Source organism: Apium graveolens, chromosome 5 (genome assembly GCF_009905375.1).
Source record: "Apium graveolens cultivar Ventura chromosome 5, ASM990537v1, whole genome shotgun sequence".
In the NCBI taxonomy this organism is placed as follows: Eukaryota; Viridiplantae; Streptophyta; class Magnoliopsida; order Apiales; family Apiaceae; genus Apium; species Apium graveolens.
Window position 1 is genome coordinate 10,534,013 of NC_133651.1, and position 9,660 is coordinate 10,543,672.

Below are 9,660 nucleotides of genomic sequence, written 5' to 3' on the forward strand. Positions count from 1 at the left end.
AAGTGGAGAGAATTTTTCCGCAAATAATTTAATTGGCACTCCTAAATTCAACTGATTTCGATTAAATTTTATATTTAAAAATGGCGGTAAATTTACCCATACTTTTAAAAAAAATTAAAAAAAAGTGCGGGAAATTTCCCACCCTTTTCAAAGTTATATTTCAACGGAATTTGATTGTATTTAGGATTTTTCAGAATTTTATTTTTTAATAAAAAATTTATTTAAATGTTATTGAATATTTTGAAATTATGAATATAGGTGAGAATAAAAGTTATCCAAAGTAAAAAAATTTAGTTCTTGAAAAAATAAATTATGCGCTATAAAAATTTTTAAATTTATTTATTTGTTAAAAAAATAAAATTGATGCTAGGTAGTTATACTAATCAAGCTCAAAATAAAATTATTTGATCTTAAACTTTGATTATATCACTAATATATATATACTAACTTAAAATCCGTGTGATGCACGGATTGCACGTATTTTTTTTAATATTATATATAATTTTTAAGAAAATTATTTTTAATTGATTATTAAATCTACTCATTTGAAATTTTAAATGATATGACTTCATGATAATTAGATTAATTCACATATAAAAAAATATAATATCCGCATTATGTTTGCGACCTTAAAAAAATACTATTTTAACGAGATTATTACTTAATGGATTAACCATAATAGTTATTTGAAAAAGATAATGTTGATTTGATTTATCCTGGGTCACGGATGCCCATTACTCCGACTAAATCCAACTAATTAATTTTAGTTTAATTTTAATTTTTTTAAGTCCAGATCAATAAAATAATTTTGTTTTAATCCAAGTAATTAGTATATATGATTTAGTTTATGTTGGTCAAATTATATTTTGATTTTAACTTTTAATTTTGTGTTATTTTGCATTAATTATGTAATAAACTTTTTATGCGAGATCAATAATATATGTTAATTTGTCATCTATTATAATATATATATATATATATATATATATATATTAACAGTCATATGGTTAGATCACTAAAAAAATATTTTTAAAATACTTTAAACACAAATTCATGTTCGACTTTTAAAATGGCAAACACAATAAAATTATTTGTATCTGAAATTTTCGTTATATCACTAGTTTATATATCTATTTATATCCATACGGTTGGATCGATGATAAATATTTTTTAAAAAATCGAAACACCAATTCTGGACTAAACACTATGTATTTGTACTAGTCAAACTGATATTTGACTTTTAAAATGTCAAACCAGATAGAATTATTTTGATATGAAACTTTGGTTATATCACTAATATATATCTATTCATTTCCATACAGTTGGATCGATGAATTTTTTTTTAAAAAAAATAAAATACCAATTCATGACTAAACATTGGTTAGTCGTACTACCCAAACTGATGCATCACTCTTAAAATGGAAAACCAAATTAAATTATTTTGATTTGAAATGTTGGTATATCACTAATATATATATATATATATATATATATATATATATATATATATATATAATTAAATTTAAGTTACGTTTACAAAATCAAATTTAGGGGTTTTCAAACCTAGAATGTTCCTTATATTCAAATAAATATTAAAAAGTCCCACCGTTTGGATACTAAAATGAATTCAAAAAAATAATATATGAACTTTTTAAATATATTTTAATCATCAGACCTTGATTATTTTTACCAATAAAATATAATTAAACTTTATACTAAATTTCACTACACATTAACATCAGTGGAATTTATGATAAAATCAACCAAAATCATGATTCATTCTTTTTTTCTTAAAATGATGTATTGTTAAAATAAGATTTTGTAAAATTTTAGTTCTAGCATAAAATAATAATATTAAATTAATTTAAACAAAAATAAGATCTAAATCATAATCATTAAAAAAATTATAATTAAAAAGGGCTTAATTAAATCAAGACCCAGCCCATTAACAGAAACCCTAGCCATTTATCATTTATATCTAAAACCATCACAAACAGAACCAATTATTGTGTTTGCCTCATCTTAGATTTACAATTTTCTCTGTCCTCCTACTTCGACTTCCCCACCTTCACCATCCCCTCATCCTCACACCTTCATCTTATATTCTCATGTACTATCATCAGATTGGCTTTTAACTGAAAGCTATGGAGTCAAAATACAACACAGAGATGATGAAGAAGAGCAAGATATTAATTAAAAATGACGAGAAGATGAAGAAGATGAAGTGCGGAGAATGAATTGAATCTATAAAAAAAAGAGGAGGGTTTGCGAGAGGTAGGGGCGGGGAGTGTGTGCGAGAGAGGTAGGTGCGGCTGGAGTTGCTCGCCGGAAGTTCGGGTGGAGGATGCGGAGATGCGGCGGCGACGGTGGTGATTGATCCGTCGGTGATAGCGTTTGAGGAGTTTGTGGAGCAGTATGTAGGTAGGTTTATTAGTTGTGCTAAGAAGATTGGGGACAAGTTGAGAAACAACCCTTTTGTTGAATTTTGTTAATTGCTCTGTTTTTAATTGTTGTTTGAATTTTTTAAGAGTTTGTTCAAGATTTTGCACAAAATATATCTTAATTCGAATTGAATTAAGTTATGAATAGAAGTGTTTGTATTGGAATTTTAGTCTTTAATGAGTATGTAGAGTATAGCTGTGTTAGTTATAGTGTTTGTGTTAGTTATAGTGTTTCTGAGTTAAATGACTTGCGGGGAGATAGAGATTGAGAGCTTGGTGATATGTTGGGGTTATTTTGTAATGTTTGCTGGTGAAATGGCTTTTGCAGAGATAAAGAGAGATTGTTGATATGATACGGTTGTTTATAATATTTGAAAAATAAATCACTGATATATAAAGAGAGATTATAATGAAATAAGTTTTGAGTTGAATTGGGTTATCGGAGTATGCTCGGAATTTTGACAAACTCACTGGTTCTGGAAATTTCCAGTTTCTGGTGAAATTTTTTAAAAATTTAGTTTTAATTAATTCAACCGAAATCAGTTAAATTTAGAATTTTTATTTTTGACTGGATAACGTCAAATTTAAGTTTTGGGCGGTTTTTTTAAAAAATTTCTGATAATTTAATTTTTTGAGTGGGATTTTTAAATTTTAAGTGAAAATTTTAATTTGACCGTTTTTTGGTTGAATTTGGGTAGTCAAATTTAAGCGGTTGTATTCATCCAGTTATAATTAGCCAGTCGAATTTAGTTAAATATGACCGAACTCCTAAATTCGACTTCCTTTATTACAACTGATTCAAAATCGGTCGAATTTAGTTATATTCGACCGCGCACGGTCGAACTAAGCTAAATTTGACTGATTTTTTCTGGTCAAATTTACCTTCTTTTCTTGTAGTGTTGGTTTATTGCATGTTTTTGTTAATCATGATTATATAACTATCCCATTCTTACATTTTATTATCTGGACACCGATGTTCATATTCAAGTCTTTGGTGCTAAATAGTCAAAATAAAAATAGAAACACTTTTGCTCGATCATTCATGAACAATATAATTGAAATTCTGATAATAATATCCTTGGCATTTGTACATATAAAATGCTCAAAAACAGCAACAGTTCTGTTTTTGTTGACAATGATTAATCTAATATCCTAGACTTGTATTCTTTTGAATTAACCCAATTTTTCTCAGATTTAAATTATTTTGTTAAATTATATTATATGAGCATCGAATAATGTCTATATGTAATTTGTAGTTCTTTGAAGTAGAGGTTTTCGTATGTTGAAATTTTGTGTGTAACTTCATTTAAATTGTTCTTATTGAACAAGTAAAGTTATTAGTTTTGTATTGGGTTCACACTTTTTCTATAGCGGCGTAACATTTTGTAAGCTGTAATTTGCAGTTCACGTATGTTGTGATTTGGTCTAACTCAGTTTTTTCTCAAAAAACCAAAGTTGAACGTTTAAAGAAATTGTACTACTAGGAACTTTGTCATTTATAAACAAGTTAACACTCTCTATATATTATCTTTTATTATTTTACGGGCAAAAAATGAGACTTAGTGCTCGTTTAGGAAATATTAAAATAAGTAACTTATGACTTAAAATAAACAAGTGACTTAAAAGTGATAAGTTAATTAATACTTAAAAGTTATTTAAGTGTGTGGATGTAAATCAAAATTTTTTTTACTAGAATAAATTAAATAAATAATTTTTAAATATACTTATCTTAATTCATAAAATTTAAGTTATATTAACATATAAAAACATATTTTTATGAATTAAAGTTAATAAAAAAGAGAAATTTCAAAATAAGTTGAGAAAAAGTATGTTCTTACTAACATTCAATTTATCAGTTTACACTACTAGAAAACAAGGCTAAATACAACCGCTTAAATACAACCGGGGTCAAAATTCAACCCCTTTCAGTTAAATTTAAGGAGTGCGGCTAAATTCAACCCCATGCGATCGTATTTATTTACGGTCGTATTTACGAGGTCGAATTTAGCAACAAATACGAACGTATGCGGATGAATTTAGCAGTACTCTTAAATTCAACCGCATTCGGTCGAATTTATCCTTACCAAAAAAATGGGGGGAATGTTACATTCGACTGTGTACGGTTGAATTTAGCGGTACTCCTAAACACTGCCGCATCCAATCGAATTTAGCCTTTCCAAAAAAACTGAGGGGAATTTTTCCGCCCGCCAATTTTTTGACACTCCTAAATTCAACCGTTTTAGGTAGAATTTGATATTTTGAAATGGCGGAAAATTTCGTGCACTTTTAAAACATTGGTTGCAGAAGTGGGTGAAATTTTCCATTTTTTTTAAATTGTAATTTTAGTAGAAATCAATTGTATTTATCTATTATGAATGCATTCGGTATTAATTATTTTTAGAATTTAATTTTTTAAAAATAAATTATTTAAGTAACTTATTAACTTTGTACAAGTTATTTGCGAAACAAATATTAAGATTTATATATATATTTTAGTGATATGATATAAATTTTAGAAAAAAATTAACGAATTTGGTTTGCTATTTTAATAGTCAATCAATAGTTTGACCACTACTTCTTGCTAGTGTTTAGTCCCAGACTAACTTTTTGATTTTTTTTAAAAATATTTATGAATGGTCCAACCGTAAGGATATCAAATCTATATATTTTAGTGATCTGATAAATTTTTAGAAAAAACTAATATATTTGGTTTACTATTTAATAGTCAACTATTATTTTGACCAGTACTTCTTACTAGTGTTTAGTCACATACTAGTGTTCAATTTTTTAAAAAATGTTTCTGAATGATCCAACCGTAAGTATGTCAAGATATCTATATTTTAGTAATAGGGAAAATAAATTTTTTCGTTACTCAACTATTTTCCTTTTTAGAAACTTACCATTGAACTGTATATTAACTTATTTAAAATACTAACATTACAGGTAAATTTGAATATCAACATTCCGTTAGTTTTTTAAACTTTTCGTTAAACCAAGACGCCAGCGTGGATGCTACTGCTGATGTGTCGTGCTGATGTAATATATTCTATTATACACATATATAACCCGATTGTTATATGTCACTAACGGATCTCTCATTCAAAATCGTTTGAAATTAGGAAAACATAATAAAATTAGGGTTCTAAAATATCCTCTTAAATTTGAATTCAATGGCTTCCATTCTATTTTATTCTTCGATTGGTTCTCAAGCTCGAAAGGCTAAAATTATACGATGCTATTGTGGAGTTGAAGCACCAGTATAGATATCCTCTAAACAAAAAACGAATTGATTAAAAATTTATGGGTGTCCATATTACAAAGACAAGAACTGTAAATTTTTTTATGGTATAATCAGGCTGTATCGGAGATAAATGATGAAGTGAAGCAATCCATTGAAGACATTGATATTGATAAGGTGGCATTGGAAAGAAGAATTCAAAATTTGGAGGCTAAACTGGAGTGTTCCAAGACTGAAATTTGTTGCTTAAAATTATTGTTGAAATCAAAAGATCAAATTGTAATGTGGAACACAATCACAATTGTTGTTCTGTTTAGCATGTTGGTTTGTGCAATAGTTAAGTTGATAGGAATGATCTGATGTAATGTTGAATGGACTGTTTTTTATCTTAATAAAATGGCAAGTTCATGGTTTACAAGTTCTTATATATTGTTTTGTGAAATAAAGAAATGTAAAGAACAATTACTTATACCAAGTAGTTATTCTGATATCAAAAGCAATACCACTAGTACATAACAAAAGACCAGTACTAGAATCTGATTACATCTTATAACTAATCATCTGAAAATTGGTTAAAACAATACATAATAAGAAATTTAAGTATAGTAATCCAAACTACTTTCATTATTTCTTCTTCAGTTCATTCCTGGGGAATACTTGTTTGCATTTTTTAAAGGAAAATGAAGGTTGAATATTGTAGGCTAACTGGAACTATGCCTCTGTACCTCCTCCATTGTTTCAGTTGGATTGTTTGGTTGTGAACTTGTCACTCTAACAGTGGTTGTTGAAGAAGATAAATATGCATGTCCGTCATCACCAATCAATACTCCAATACCAGCTGGAGTACTCTTAGTCTTAACTTCAGGAGATGAGACCTTGGGAGGTCTTCCTCTTTTCTTTATTTGCACTGTCTCTGTTGCAGCTTGTTTTCTAGATGGATTAATGTTGCTTGAATTTGTAGGCTTGTCTCTTTTTTTGACTTGTCCAGTCCCTGCTACAGACTGCATAAAAAATTGAAATTATATTATATAATGAAAGTTACATACATGAATTAACAATGACTGGGCTACTCAATCAGCATACCTGTGATGTTTTTTTCTCATATTATGTTTGTTTCTCAAAGAATGTTCCTTTACATTCTCAGCTTGGGCTTTTTTGGCTTCATCAGCCTTCCTTTGATTTTCAACAACCTCAGCTTCATCTGCTTTACAAGTTGCCTTATTATGGCCAATCATCAAACATCTACTGCATTTCATTGTAATGCCTTTGTTTTAGATCTTAAAGCCATCACCAACATCATCAGCTTCCCTCCTCCTATGTTTTTTTGGCCTTCCAGGCATTCTCCTTGCCTTTGGAGGCAAAAGTTTATTTTATTTTGCTATTGGCCATTCCTTACTACCTTTCATAGGACACATAAGATTTGTATATGACTTCAGGTATGTTGTCTTCTTAAAACAGTCATCAACAAAATTTTCTGGTAAAACATTGATGCTCATAATGGTTTGACAACCATGCATACATGGTATCCCTGTCAAGTCCCATTTCTTACAGCTAAAAATCCTTTTTTTCATATCCACCTCAAACTGGTTACCCTCCATGTCTTTAACCTCACACTTATCTCCACCATCCCAAGTAGAACTACACATCTTTGACCCCATAATATTATAATTTAGCTTTCTGATGATTCTAGGGCATAATTCAGTATCTAATTTAGCCATATAGTCTCTCTTTAAATGTATCATTTCCATTCATTATACTCTAATATGATCCAGCATACTAATTATTGGTTTATACTTAGCTTCCAATATCCATGAGTTAAAACACTCAGAAATATTATTATCAACAACATCACAATGGCTCAATGTCTTAAAATAAGCCCTACTCCAATATTTAGGATTAGTTACTACGTGAAAAACTGGAATAGACATCACACGTTTTACATCAGTTACAAAAAAACCGATGTAAAAACAATTGTTGACATCAGTTGCTCTCAAACCGATGTGAACCAACATTATTCAGATCAGTTTCATGGCCGACCGTTGTATATAACTGCTTTTTAAAAAATTAAAAAAACACGGAACAAATTGTTCCCCCTTTACAACTAAAAAAACACGGGGGAAATTTTTACTTAAACAAAATTCATTTCCCCCTTCTCTAAATAATCTGACTATAATCTGAATTTGTGTATCTTTGTGAATTGATGTGTATGCATTGTTTTTACTTGTGTAAAATGGGGCTTTGTTGATATATTTGTGCTTATGTTATTTAAAATGATTGTAATCCTCTTTCTTTTTTGATTGTATATTTTAAAATGTGTATGTATTTTAGTAATCCTCTTTGTGTTTTGATTGTCTGTTTGTGTTGATATGGGGCTTTACAATTTTTTTTATTTATATAAACTGTGCAATTAATGGAAGCCAGTTGTGTTCTGTATGAGCTTGTGAACAAGTTCACAAGCTTAATTAGATATTTGTTAAAAAAGGTCTAAAATTAGTGAAATATAGAAGAGATGTTAATGATTTTGAGGAAAACTAGTCGTAATTGTAATTTAGGTATTCGTTAAAAAATGGTATAAAATTAGTGAAATGCAATGTAATTGTATATGGTATGATATGTTTATCATAATTTGTTAAATGGGTAACCATGATAATTTAATAACTGCCATTATCCGAATAAAATTATGCGTAGTTATTATATACTCAAGAAAATGATTAGGTGTTAGCAAATTATGAATTTTTATTTAATATTCGAAATTATGATCAGGTAGGTTATATGGATAATTCATGGATATCTGCAGATAGGGATTCATTAGACTATGAAATTGGGGTTGAAAAGTTTTTAATATTTGCTGATGAAAACTGTAAGGATCCTAAGATGTTACCCTGTCCATGTGCACGTTGCTGTAATTTTAAGAAATTCTCGGTAAAAATCATTAGGGGGCATCTATATGAAAAGGGTTTTATTTAGGGGTACATCCATTGGATTTGGCATGGAGATAAAGCTTAGCTATAGGTCATCGGCTGGTAGCACAATGCCACCTCCGTGTTCGGAAAATTTTGAAGAGAACGTTGAAGAAAATTTTGTTGTATCACAGGTAGGTGATATTTGTGAAGCAGCATATAATAACCGGTGTAATTTGGGTGATGATTGTGATAAGGATTCAGAGGAGTTTAAGAGGTTTTTGACCGATGCCGAGCAACCTTTGTTCGAAGGCAGCGATTCTAGTAAATTAGATTCGATACTCAAGTTAAATAACTAGAAAGCAAGATTTGGTATTAGTGATAGTGCATTTACGGATTTACTTTCTTCCGTTGGCTCCTTACTTCCTAAAGATCACATCTTGCCAAGTAATGCATACACAACTAAGAAAACCCTATCCGATTTAGGTCTTGAATATATTAAGATCCATGCATGTCCGAACGAATGAATTCTATATAGACGTGTAAATTCTGATTTTGTCGAGTGTCCCAAGTGTCACATATCTCGCTGAAAGTTAGGCAAGGATGGTAAAGTCAGAGTTAACGTCCCGGCTAAAGTTATGTGGTATTTTCCAATCATTCCAAGACTTAAACGGATGTTTAAGTCGAATTCTACCGCTGAGCTTCTGACTTGGCATGCTAACCAAAGAAGTCAAGATGGGCAGATGCGTCGTCCAGCCGACTCTCCTTCATGGTGGAATGTCGATTATAAATAGCCAGAATTTGGTAATGAGCCGAGAAATCTTCGATTAGCCATGGAGGCAGATGGTATAAACCCCCATAATAATGGCATGAACAATAGGTATAGTTGTCGGCCAGTAGTGTTAACAACATATAACCTTCCTCTGTGGTTGTGCATGAAAATATAGTTCTTGATATTAACAATATTAGTGTCTGGTCCGCAAGAGCCAGGTAATAACATTGACGTCTTTTTGCAACCATTTATTGATGATCTCAAAAAGCTCTGAAAAGAAGGTGAACCGGATATGTACGACGCTCATAC